The sequence below is a fragment of the Gallinula chloropus genome, assembly GCF_964237585.1.
Source record: "Gallinula chloropus genome assembly, chromosome: 1".
NCBI classification, from domain to species: domain Eukaryota; kingdom Metazoa; phylum Chordata; class Aves; order Gruiformes; family Rallidae; genus Gallinula; species Gallinula chloropus.
In genome coordinates this window covers 114,915,552-114,929,412 of record NC_140085.1, presented here as the reverse complement: position 1 = coordinate 114,929,412, position 13,861 = coordinate 114,915,552, and positions in this window count along the sequence as shown.

The following is a 13,861-nucleotide window of genomic DNA, read 5'->3' as shown; positions in this document are numbered from 1 at the left end:
ACTCTTCTGCCCCTGTTTGCCATTCCTCTAGGCAAATCATTACAGTTTCATTTTCTTCCTGCATTCACCCCATGCATGGCAAAAGTTATTTTCTTTCCCAGGATTAGGGAGCTGGGATCTGTACCTTGTTTCCTCTCAAGGGTATGGTTTTCAGCACAACTGGGAATTTTGATTTCTATACAAGATGGATTTTCTTTTTAAGTGAGGTAATCCTTTTAGCAGTTTTTTATTCCTTCTTTAACTGTTCTTCCATCTCTCAGGGAGTAGAGTTTAGGGGTTTCATTTCTAGCCTATTTTTCCAAGCCTTTGTCTACTCAGTGGTAAATACATTTGGTGGTTCGGTGGTTGGGGTATTCTGTTTTTCTAAGAAACCCTGTGATTTAATTGCATCTTATACAGTTTGATACCTGCTGTAACAGTTGGGGTATGTTTGTGGAAGTATTAACCCCCATCCTTTCACATCAGAACTGGTAGGGGTGCCAGCCAAGAGGAAGAGCCGATCTGCTAGAAGATTGACCACTACTCAACAGGCTGTCCCCAAAATGTTCAGAGCTGGTAAAAACCTATCTCTAAATATCAGAGTAACTCCATGGCTGAAGTTCATTCCCTCATCACATCAGGGACCCACATCAAGATGCACTTGTCTTAAAACAAGGAAAACAGTGCAGGCAGTAGAGAAGAACACCTGAAATGGACCTTCATGACTAACAATGTTTGACAAAGCAACATTTTCCAGTCATCACTGAAATGAGACAAAAAGCATTCAGAAGGAAAGTGAATTTTAACCATATTTTGTTAAGCAGTGTGAGCATAAGCAAGGTTGTCAGGAAAACCTTTTGTGGCTATGAGAAAAGACTGCATCTATGCATTTGGCGGTGAGGGGCTCCAGCTTAAGCAGCTTCTCAACCCTGAATTCTGGGAAAAAAAGCCAACCAGGCAGAACAAATCAGGTCCTGAACTCTGTGCCTAGTGCCAGGACTGCACTGCAACTGAGATACCAGCATCTGCCACCCTGCCGAGAAATGCACTGCTGGCCACAGCCCACGATGCAGGGATGGAGAAATCGTGGCCAGGCAGAGACTGCAGTCATTCAGCTTCGTTGCTATGGTTTTCTGTGTTGCTGTTGCAGAAGCTTTAGAGGATAAATAAGGGTGTTGCCTGCACATAGCGTTTAAATGAAAAAGCAAACACTAATATTTCACCATATCCGATGCTCAGCTTCTAGTGACTTAAGGAAATTCACTCCTCAGCCTTTCTGAGATCACCCTTCCGAGAGCAAGACAGAAAATAAACACCTTTCCAAACAATGACCACAAGGCCAGCTTATGTTGAACTGCACAGCAGTGGGCAGCGCTGCACCCCTCCTGTCTCCTAATGCTGGGGTAAGGCTATCAAGGGCTACCTGTTGTGGCCATGAGGCCACTGACAGTTGGGTGTGTGCCTGTGTGCAGGCTGATCACCTCTCACCTGGAAACCTCATCCTCACTGCAGCCCAGTCAGCCAAAGGGGTCCTGAAAGGCAGACTGGGCTGTGGGGTCCCAGCCTGCCCTCTTCACACCACCACAGTCTCAGGACAGTGTCCTTCTGGCTGGGAAGGTAAGATGTGGCACCTCGGATGCATGTACATTTGTCCCTCAGAGAAGATGATCACAGAATCACAGAATCACAGAATCATAGGGGTTGGAAGGGACCTCGAGAGATCATCGGGTCCAACCCCCCTGCCAGAGCAGCTCCCTAGCACATATTGCACAAATCTGGAGTGCCCACATAGGTTCCCACCTAAATATGGAGTGTGTTTTCCCCATACTTTCTGCTGCAGTTAAAACACTGTGGCCTGCAGCTACACTGCAGTGCACCACCGGCGCTTATCTGAAGGCGAGGGCCCGCGCCATGAATGGCAGCGTGAATGGTAATGACTGACAGCAGCAGTTTTGCTCCTGACAGAGTAAGCTCCATCTGTCCTTTGGATGGGAAGCTGCAGGTCAGTTGCTTGCTGGGCTGTGGGCAGCAACCGCAAAGCTCTGCAAACACCTTCCCCACACACAAACCCCTCTCCCCCCACACAAGCACAAGTGCACTCCCTGCCACCCAACATCACTGCTCTCTGCTCCTCACCCACACTCTGCAGGCCCTTTTGGAGAAGTACTGACAGTAGCCCAGACAGAGCAGCTGAAGAGGTAGTAATGAAGAGGTGGTAATAAAAGAGTTTGTTGGGGAGTATAAATGTCACCCAAGGCAGCACACAGGGCAAGGTGCTAGCTGTGTTCAACTGTCCTCTGCTTCCATAGAATATCTCTGAAAACCATGGGTCATTTGCCATCAGTGGTTTGATCTGGCATCAGTGGTGACACAGAGGAATCACTGTCCCTCGTGCCAGGCCCTCTGCCCTGGGAGTCCCTGCATAAGCTCTGATGTGTATGCACTCAACAGCTATACTCCTCATCCTGGAAATAAAATTTGCATAATGATCCATCAGACTCAGATGCATTTTGTGATCTTTCCTGGCATTTGCTCTTATAAACACTGTGTAGCTAAAGGCTGATGAAAGAGGAGTGTGCCATACACTTCGATTAACAGACAGAATAAAACCTGCTGAGACATTAAGGATAGTGTCAGCTATTCTTGCGTAGAAGTGCTTGCTCTGTGCAGAGAGCCAGCCCAGCCGGAGACATAGATGCCATCTATACCTGCACCTCCGTGTGACTTCCAGTGGCATCCACAGCTGAACATGGTATCAGAGGAACGTTTCTTCCTTCCAGATGTATCTGGGTTCTTTAGGTACCTGGGCTGGGGAAGTGAAACAGCTCTTTAAGTGTTCTCTCTGCTGCCCTGCAAGGCACCCAGAGACAGGCAGGGCAGACCCTACATGGTGTGAGAGGGCCAGAGGCGGGTGCTTTGGCCCCAAGCTGACCTGAGGTTTTATTTGGGATAGCATTGGGTAGGAGTTCACAGATGATGCCAGCAGGCATCATGTCCCATACCTGCTCTCTAGCTAAAAGCCATTTCTCACAAACAAACCCACTGGGCCTTGAGGTCTCTTTAAGAGTGAGCTGCTAGTGCTGAGGAGGTTCCAGGGAGTGGGAAATGGGAGAGGCACCCTTGCTGAAACCACGTTTTATTGCAAAGTCCTGTCCTCATAAAGCAGAGGGGAGAGTAGTATTTACAGCAGCAGGACGTGGGTTAGGCAGCAGATCGTCACACTGAGAGAGGTCACTGATTGCAACAGCTCTTCTGAGCAAGAGGCAGCTCATAGCTTCTGAGGGAGCTGAATATCTACAGTAACACCTGTGGCTTCAAGTCTTGTGACTTATCCTTTCATACTGAGGGTGGCCTGTAAGCTGGATACAAATCCCGACCCTCGATCTTTGCAAAAGCACCTTGTCCCCCTTCTTTCTTCACACAGCGCACCGCCAAGCTGTGGACCTTCTTGACACAGGACGCTGTAGATGCGAGTAGCTGGCAAGTGTTCAAAAGCAACTAGCTTGATTCAGAGAAGAAAAACATATCAAGAGTGTTTCAGTAAAAAGACATCATGCCCCAGCACAGCAGACAGATGAGGATTATTTGAGGGAAACGTGACTACATGCTTGCCCCAATTTTATGTCCTTTCTTAGGCTTTCAGGTTTCTCCATTCCCTTGACTGATTTCTTCACTTGGCAAAACCTCCCCATCCTGCCTGGGAAATGGGAGGGAGAGGCAGGAAAGAGGACAGTGGGAAAAGAGAAACAAAAAATTGCATGTAGGAATCAACCTGTCCAGTGCACACCAGAGAAAACAACGTGAAGGATGTTCCTGCCAAAGCTCCCCTCTTCCTCTGGAGGCAAGGGTACCATCACTTCGTGGAGCTTCAGGCAAGGCAGGGGAACAGACTTTCCAGGAGTGCGATAGAGACCCTAGAAAGGTAGAGAGCCTTCTCTTGCCACAGAAAGCTAGATGGACTTGTGGCTGACCCAGGATAGACCTCCTTACGTTCTTGTAGCTTACTGGTGTTCCAGAGTGGACTTCAGCACCAGGTTTGATGGCAGCAGTGTAGAGTCACAGCTAGAGGTGGATTAGGACAGAGGTGCAGGGGTACTTTGGCCAGCTTCAGTACCAGCCCTCCCATGGGCTGCCCCTCCAGCTTGGAGACCATAAGCTAGTTCTGCTTGGATGAAGCAGAGCAAGGAAAGCCTGATCTGGAGCTGGAGTTATTGTCAATACCTACTTTTGGAGGGCTTGATGTTGTTAACTCTCGTGTCTGCAGACTTAGGGGCTTGTTGCTGAGAAGTGGCATGTATGAGTGAATCATCTGTTTTCGTAACTCCTCAGCAGAACAAGTGGTCTGATTCACACGGGCAGGAGAGTTCAACCATATCTTCGGGAGGGCTGCTGCCACGCCGCGGCAAGGATGCATTTAAAGACACATTTAGAAGCCACACTGTTTATAAGACAGAGGACTGAAGTCAGGGATTAAATTCTAGCCTCTCTGGTCTCTGTGAAATTGCAAGTTTACACATTTCACTCATTACCAAGCACTGCAGATCCTGACAGCAGATATGCTACTTGTAGCAAAAATGTTACCTGCTCCAGAACAAGCCGTGCTTTAAACCAGCTCACAGCCACGTGTGAAAGACTCAGCCTTACCTCCCACTTCATCTCTCCCCTGCCAGATGCATTTAGCCGGTGATCAAGACCTTCCTCCTGCATGGCTGTGAGATGCTTCTGCTCAGGACAGGCCCCCTTTGAAAGTCTGGCAGGTAGCTGACTGCCCTGCCCCATTTCTCAGAGGCTGTTAGAAGAAGCGCTTTCAGAGCAGCATGCCTTCCCAGCGGGAACCCTTGGGAGTCAGTCACTCACAGAGGCTGAGGGTTAAAGTGGTTGCCGAAGAGCTGCTTGTCTCCTTCTACCCAGAGCCTGGTGCAAACCAGTCCATTTTGCAGAGGAGACAAATGGAAGTGCCTGCAAACAGCACTGTCTCACATTAAGCCACTTTGTGTTTAAAACTACACCTTTTTCTGCATGACTACACGCCTAGATACATGCTTATATATTTTACTATCTTTCATTTGTAAAGGGCATATGAGTGCTTTATCAAGGAGTCAGGGAGGATAAATGGGATGGAGACCTCAAGACACAGCCTGAGGCTTGCAGGGGCTGAGCTTCATCTGGAAAGTCTGATAAGAAAGCAAATCAGGGTGTAAACCTGTGATATTTAATGCAGGAGCAGAACAGAGCGCAGCCCACTGCTTCATCTGCAGCTGTGCAGATGCAGCCCTCTGTGTGAGCTCAGTTTGCACTGCACTTCTTCCAGGGGTGCACCAGGGCCTCTTACCACCCACATACCCGGTAGGCAAATGCTGCCGGTCTGCTGGAGCCGTCACTGGCCCAGAATCTCACACCGGAGGAAGGCTGCTTGCCAGCATCATCGTACCTTCTAAGGCACCATGTTCAAAACCCTGCTGCTAGTGAGCAAGTGTGTTGCTTGACACACTGCCCCAGCCACACAAACCCATGTGGGTCTGCCTCCCATCCTGGGGAAGAAGACGTCTGAGAGCTGCTTTTCTTGTCTGGTGGTGTGTGAGCAGCTTTACCCTGGCCCTGGGAACCTGTGCAGAATGCCTGTGCCATGTTACGCTGGGCAGGCAGGAAGAGGGGGACAGCACTTGGCACAGGTTGCGCCAGTATTAGCTGGTACAAGCACACGGTCACTGTGGATGGGTACAGCCTGGTGATGAGCTCAGCGTTTGGCAGAAATCTCAAGTCAAGTCTGGAGCTGGTATGTATTTTGGGTTGAATGCACCCCATCACTGAAAATTAAAAAAATGGTGCTGTTTATTTTTCCCAACCTGTAGACATGGGTACAGTCTAGCAGAGATGCTTGTTGCACATAATTGGGACTTTGATGGAATCCTGTGATGGGGGAACCAGTTGATACTGCTCACACAGTGATGGGTAAAAGGGGAAGCAAAAGCCAATTCAGGACATTTTATTGAAACAGAAAAACAGAGGAAGCACCCTGCACAACCTCATTCAGTGGCATCTTCTGAGCCCAACTCCACCATCAGAGGAAGTCACATTATGTTGATACTTATTTTGGTGGGAAAAAAAAAATCTGTGTTTTACACACAGCAATCCATAGAGGTCATTGAGGCCACAACGTATCCCGAGGCGGCACATAGCCTTGAGAGCTCTAAAAAGTAAAGACAGACGATCATTTCAAGCCCACGGACAAGGAAGGAAAACAAGTCTCTCAGCACATGAGTTAAGAAATAATTGCTCATTTAACCTGGTATATGTTGCATGAGTGCAAGCACATTTCTTGTTTCCTCAGCCTTCCTTGACCTTGGGCCCATTTGCTTATATGGCCGCAATCCAGTTGTGCAAACTGGCCTTGCACTCTGCCCGTGTTCAGCTCCTGCTTTAAGCCGAAAACCCTCACCTCCGGAGCGGCAGAGCCCACCCACATGTGCAGGTCTTCCTCACACCCCTGTCTTCCCTGCCCCTTCCTTGATACGCGGCCTTGGCACCACACCGCAGCCACTGGCTCGGGGTGTGGGGCTGGTGGCGTGCAGGGACAGCTGGCACCCCTGGCAGCAGTCTGCCCAGGATCCAGTGCTGACCCTGCTCGAGAAGGACTGGCTCCACATCATCCCCCATCCAGCACCAACTTTCCCAGGAAGGCGCCAGGAGCTGAGGGGAGTTTCTCGTGCTAATCCACTGGGCCACTCATCTTCACACACCCCCGGATGGCTCCCAGGCCCTACAAAATGTGTGATTTTAGATATATGATTCACTACATAACTCTCTGAGTATTCCCATGGTCAAGAAGTGCAGTAACTCTGTGGAGATGACAGTAGCCTCCTCCCATCTTTCCAAAATCAGCTGAAATCTTCCCATCGACCTTAATCTCAATTTAGGAAGGCAGCTCGGGTGCAATTAAGTACAGCCCTGTTGGAAGTGGCTCTTACGTACATGCCTAACTTTGAGCAAATTCTTAAGTGCTGTTCTGAATAAAGATGATTTCCTGAACTGGAGCCTCCGCTGGGGGCTGGAGTGGATCCAGAAGAAGGTTATTCTGGGTAAGCTGCCTGAGGGATTTCAGCAGATAATTTTGTGCATCTATATAGCACCCTATCTGGAGAACAGGAGAGTAATCTTTTAATTGGATTCCATCTGATTAATTACCCTCCTGGATCTGCTAGTGTCCAGCGCTCTAGAAACCATATTCTGGCATCTTCGTTGAAGGCTCCAATAAAAGCTACAGTGAAGGGCCATGGACTGTTGATTCAGCTTAGATGTCAGAGACTGTGAATGCAGCAGCCAGGAATGTATGCTGCAAGGACTGGGGCATGGCATGTGCATTTATTCCACCAAGGTCATGGAAGTGCACTTTGGCCCTGCTTTCTTTTAGTTCCAGGACTATAGAACGTGCAACTCCTCTAAGTGCCACCTTTCGAGAGGGATGAGTTTACCATTTCTGCTGCTGCCTTTCAGTGCCCATTTCTGAGATGGAAGAGAGAGGAGAAATTGCCATCTTCACAAAAATTCTGTCACTTTTTAAAATAAATCAGATTTTTCATAGTGCCCAAAAAATGCCTGCAGATCTGCACGACTGGAACACTCACAACTTCTTGTGTGTGTAAGTATGTGATTATTGTGGCTTGTGTAAGTACATTCACAGAATTTCCATCTCATGCTGGTACCTTACCCTGCTTTTGCATTGACCCAGATCATTCAGCAATCTCATCGTCTCAGTGGGGTGACCGCAGTCCCCAGTCTGGTATCTCCTGCATGGGGATGAAGCTGCCCAAAGCAGCATGGAAGGCACCAGAGCAGAGCAGTCAGTGTGCAGATGGCCAAGGGTGGGTCAGGGCTCAATTCTCTGAGCTCTCTAGGACAAGGGGTAATTTCATATTCCAGACTGATGCATTGAATGTAACTCATCTTCTGCAGGGATGGCCATGCCCTTGCAATGCAGAGATTTACCATTACCATCGCCCAAGCTAGCTGCAAGCCTGGTGTTAAATGCAGCCCTCCAGCTGAGAATCAACCCTGTACCTGAGCTTGGGCCCTGGGACACTGAATGAGATGCCAGGTCCCCACAGTGGCGTGTGAACTGTGGCACTGGATGCATCAACCATCAAGGTATCAGAATGCTGGAGGAGAGGAGTCTTAAGATGCTTGGGTGCAGTATGACTATGTATTATCTAACTTGGTGAAGGTCAGCCTGGATCTTCATTTTAAAGCAGTATAATCACAAAAAACCCCAGAAGTTCCTAATGTGAGTTACTTGTAATAGACATGACCAGATTTCAGCTGAAAGTTAGCTGTTTGGTCCCACAAACATTAAAGAGAATAGCCTGGACTCAAGTGGGTGTTTATATCCTCCTTGTCTGCTCCAGATCCTTCCAGAGCTGACGAACTTCAGCTTGTTGTCCTTGGGGAGCTTGGAGAGAGTGCTTTGACTGGTTTTGCGCATATGTCTGCACTGAGGTTAGCCTGAAAAATATCCTGAGTGAAAAACATCACTAATCTCTCTTTTTCATATAACTGAAGTTCTTCAGCGTGGTATTGTATCTGCAAAACAAGGACCTTCTGTGGGATATTTTTTTAAAAGGGAAACTGCATTTACTCAAAGGCCCTTCAGAGAAAATCAGCGTTGGAGGTGAGGGATCAGCAGACGGAAAGGCATATGCAGGACCTATCTAAAATATGGAGTCCTTGCAACATAGTGGACACAGTTTTGCCATTTATCTCTCACAGTAATGACCGAGGAGCTGCATCTTTCAGTGGTCGCGAAGAAAACTCCCAGGCAGAAGCACCATCTGCTGGTGGACACCAATTCTGTGGCTTCACTTAAAAAATCTGCCGTGAATCTAGCCTAAGCAGCCACCTCAGAGACTGCCAGAGGTGCGCAAGAGGCATATGTGAGGCCTTAATCCACATCCTAAATGTGATATTTGCCCACTTTTTCACACCAAATCCCTCATGGTACTGTGTTACTCCAGCCCCTAGCTAAGAAGTTTCACAAGCAGATATTTGCTTTGACAGAAGCAAAAGGTTTCTTACGTTTAGAAAAGGATTCTCAGGCTTTCAGCCTCCTCTCACTAAAGTCAATACGAGAACTTTCACTGCCTCCTGACTACCACAAGTGTTTCTTCAGGGACAGCAGGAGACACTCGGTGTTGGGCTACAAAGGCTCCATGTCTCCCCTTTGTTTATCGAGGTTTTGGTTTACAGCAAATGGAGATTTCTCTCTCCCCAGAACCAGGGATTACAGGCGATGTATCCTGCAGGCTTTCAATATAAGGTTAAGATACAGGACTGCAAGGATGGCTACATTTCACCAAGTGGATATGATGAATGACTGAAAATGTCCTTGCGTTTCAGTCTGAAGGGAACGTGAAAAATTCCATGCTATATGTTATCCAGGAAATGGTTAGTGATTTTACAAAAGCACTATGTTGAGTAAATTTCCTATGTCCCTTCATTAAAAATTTATGCCAGTGACATATTTCAGGAGCCTTGCTTAACAAGAATACAAAGCTGATATTTCTGACCTCCATTCCCTCAACTCAAGCAAGGTTTAAGATATGAATCCAGACCTGAATTGAAATGCTGCATTTGACCATTCATCATAGAATCATGGAATGCTTTGGGTTGGAAGGGACCTCAAAGATCATCTAGTTCCAATCCCCTGCCATGGGCAGGGACACCCTCCACTAGCCCAGGTTGCCCAAAACCCCATCCAGTCTGGCCTTGAACACTGCCAGGGAGGGGGCAGCCACAGCTTCTCTGGGCAGCCTGTGCCAGCGCCTCACCGCCCTCATAGTAAAGAATTTCTTCCTAACATCTAACCTAAACCTACCCTCTGTCAGTTTAAGGCCATTGCCCCTTGTCTTGTCGGTACACTCCCTGGTGAACAGTCCCTCTCCCACTTTTCCATACTTCTGTGTATCTCCATAAGAAGCTGAACTTCAACTATACATATTCCTCCACATTAATACATCCACATTTGACCTGAGATCTTGGTGCTATGCCACGTGCTCACCTCTGATCCTAGCCTGCAGTGAAAAATGGAGAGGTTTCTTATAGCAAATTGATCCTCCCACAGAAGGACCCCAAACATTCAAAATCCAAATGGAATAACGTGGATGGGCTAGCTGAAGAAAAAGAAGCTTGAATTGGATGGGTTCCCATCTCTGAGAGTTTATTTTGCCAGCCTAAACTCAGAATTATTATAGTCTGCATACTTAAAATAAAAAAACAGTTTCCATAGCTCAGGGCTCACCTAAAGTAATTTCATCTTCTTGGAAGTGATGACTCAAACCTCTTACCAAAGACAGACTTTCTCTTAAAACTGATCTGTTAACCTTTTCTGCTTTCTCTGTTCAGATTTTACTTTTGATAAGCATTCCCTTCGTTCTAAGAATAACCATAAGGATAATAGTTTGGTGAAATGCTCAAGAATGGGTTGAAAACTGGTGTGTTAATTGTGTACCCACTTGCCAGGAGGACCAAACCCATGGCAAGAAGCTTGCTCACATTTCTTATGTCAGAGGCTCCACATCAGTCTGCACTTGACACACAGCACAAAGCTGTTTGCTTGACCTACAACTCTGGCTAAACATCATGATAAATGAAAATGAACCCGATTAGATATAAAAATATCTGGGTCACTTTTGCCACTGAAGCAAAAGTGGATTTCATTCCCTCCAGAGAAATATTTTTTCTTAAATCAGGACAATGGGACATCCCTTGCTTTTTCTCTTGGAGCACATGGAACACCGCAGAGGATACAGGTCCCACCAACGCCACCTGGCACTGTTGCTCTAAATATCATTTACTTATTAAAGAAACTAAATGTTTATCTTTCCCTGCAGGTATTGGTCCCACATCTGAAGTCTGGGTCAGCACCCTGTGGTGACCCACAATGGGTTTATCCTAGTTTTTCATGTATGCAGCTGAAAACTGAAACAAACAGGCAGGCAATGAAGAAATGGCCAAACAGGACAGAGTGACACTGTAACCCGTTAAGGTACCGGCATTTTGCTGATTTGTCTTGTATGGAGAGATACACTTCTGTCTGGAAGTCTCAAAGGTGCTTCAGCCACACCACCAGCTCCCTCTTACTGTGACCGCTGTTTTTCGCTGGCATCACTTGACAACCTCAATGTTTTTGGAAAATATTTACTGAAAATACAGATACAGTTTTGCTCATATAACTCTAAACAATCTGGAAGCTTCCAGACGTGCTGCATGTGGTGTGAGATTTTCTTTAACAAGTTGGAACTTTGAAGGGAGCCTTATCTCAGCAGGCGGGAACAGCGTGAGCCATACCCGGCAGCATCCCCCAGCTGATAGGAGTCTGAGGAAGGGCAGGAACATTGTTTCTGAAAGACACAGACACATACTGCCCAGAGATAGAGCCTGGCTGCTGGCACAGAGATGTGTCTAGGTATGCCATCCCAGGAGGTCTTCGTTTCCAGGACTGCATGCCGTGCTCTGCCCTGGTATCCATGGGCCTTTTTCCCGGTAACTAGACGGCCACGGACTTGAGTGGTACAAGCAAAAACATTGATTTGCTGACTCTCTTTCAGGAAGGCAGTTGAAAGCATAGACCTTCAAGGACACTGAGGTGTGTAATACCTATTAAAATCAGTGGGAGTTAGGAATAAAAATAGCTTTGAGAAGCTGAGTGGTTTGTCTGGTCACTGACCATGTGATGGGACAAGAGGCTGAAGTTGGGTCATCTCTGCTGACCCACTGACTCCTGATAACCTCTGATAAAGAGACTGACTTATGAACCCCATCCTCCACAGAAGATGCATCAAAAACCTCATTCTTACACAAAGCCCTACCTTACACCTAACATCCATGCTACCTGCCTGATGGAAGTCTGCTTGAGAGTCCCCACAAGTCTGACAGCCCTAGCACTTGCTCTTTTAAACAAGGATCCCTATTATTAATTCATAGGTGAGTGGTACTTTTAATTGGTCATTAATATCACATCATAGGTGGCTGAAGCTCACACAAGGAGATGAGTAAGGACCAAAGGCTCATCTGAGCAATCCTAGACTTTGTGGAACTGCAGATCAAACACTCTGTTGGGAATCATTAATAATGGTAGTAACCAGCTATTCTGCTTAACAGGACAGATTCAGGAGCTCAGACCCATCTTTGGAGTAGAACCGGATTATGATTCGTATTGCTGCGTATGTGAGCTCTTCCTACCAGAACCCCAGAACAATGTTCCTAGTAAATTTTATGGCATCCTCAAGTCTCATCAGAGAAATGCACATGCAGGACCAGGATAAAGTTTGGCAACCTGCGTAGCACCACAGTGAGAACTAGACAGAAATAAGTAATCCCCTTGTGAAATGTCACTTTTCACCCCAGACTAAAACTATATCTCATCTTCCTCTTGGAAAGGAAATGGAATCTCAGGCAGTTGGAAGGGGAGGAGGAAGCGCAGGGGCAGTCTGCACAGTGCCTGGACTGCTAAGGAGTTGTGTCTGTCAAAACCTCATCCAAACCTAAATCTTTTGACAAGCTAGTGCACTCCTTGTTTTGTTGCTGCTTCTTCAGCCAGCTGTTGTGGTGATGGATCTAGTCCGCAGAGAGGGAGCTATCAAAATACTGCTGTTGTATTCTGGAGAGCACTGGATGCTCCAGTGCAGCACTTTCCCTCTGCCCCTCCCTCTGGTTTGACAGTTACTGCTGGGTGTGCATATGAACAAGTTCAGAGGCCAGCTAATCCAGATATCAAAATATCTTGGATATCAAAACCATGTACCTCCTCAGGGCTTGCTCTAATTCAGAAGTATGGATAGCAGCACCTGCAGCAGAGGAGTACACATCTGGGCTTGGCCCAGCTGAGTTAATGAATAATTATTTGGCAACATGGCAGCACATGAGCATCCCTCCAACTAGATGATAAGCCACAGGCAACAAGGAATCAGTTGTTGAACTTCAGGTTTGATGTATGTATTATCTATCTACTAGCGATCTATTGAAGGTGGGGCCTGAGTCTAGGAGAGTCCAGTGAAGTAAAGAAGTCCCCCTGGAAGGGCAACTCCAGCTGTACAAGCCTGCTGGGAGCACTGCAGGCTATGGAGGGGAGCACCTTGCATGGGGATTGCTCCCCCGGCTAGGTTAGCGCTCACAGAGATGCTTACCCACAGGGGCATCATTGGAAGGCTGGTGTCATTGTCAGACAGAGCCAGGCAGAAGGAGGCATGGTTTATTCTGTCTGAGATGTTCTCAGCCTTTCCTCTGAATTCTTGAGCAGATCCTTGAGCAGATCAAGGGCAGAGTTACCAGCATTCCAAGTACAGGAAACTGAATCAGTACTTTTTCCCTTCCCAAGCTGGTCAGCGTCGGAGCCTGGCCACCCAAGGCTGGTGCTGAGGGCCACACAACCCTGCAAGTTGGCAGTTTTGTTTACTTGCTGTCAGTGACACGCAGATTGGTCTTCACTCTTGCTCTCTGCCTCCATCCAGCTAAGGAGAAAGCAAACCAAAGGCTCGGCTCATCCATGCCGGGTGCCGTTTTTGGAAGCGACCACACCGTGTCCCCACAGAGCTGTACTTCCCTCCCTCCACCTACCCAGAAGAAATGCATCCAAATGGTAGCTCATCTGCATGCCCATAAATACATCCCCCTCCAGTGCTGCTCTAACCCCTGCTTGCATGGTTAGAGCTGGCAGGAAAATTATTCTGACCTTCAATTGTGACCAGTCCACTCGGCTCAGGCCTGGTGCAGCGAGAACGGAGAGTCGTAAAAAAAACCCCAAACCCCAACAAAAAACAACAACAACAAAAAACCCACTCCAACAACATGTAAAGGTCAAAATTCAAGGTCTGCTGCTCATTACTAAGAA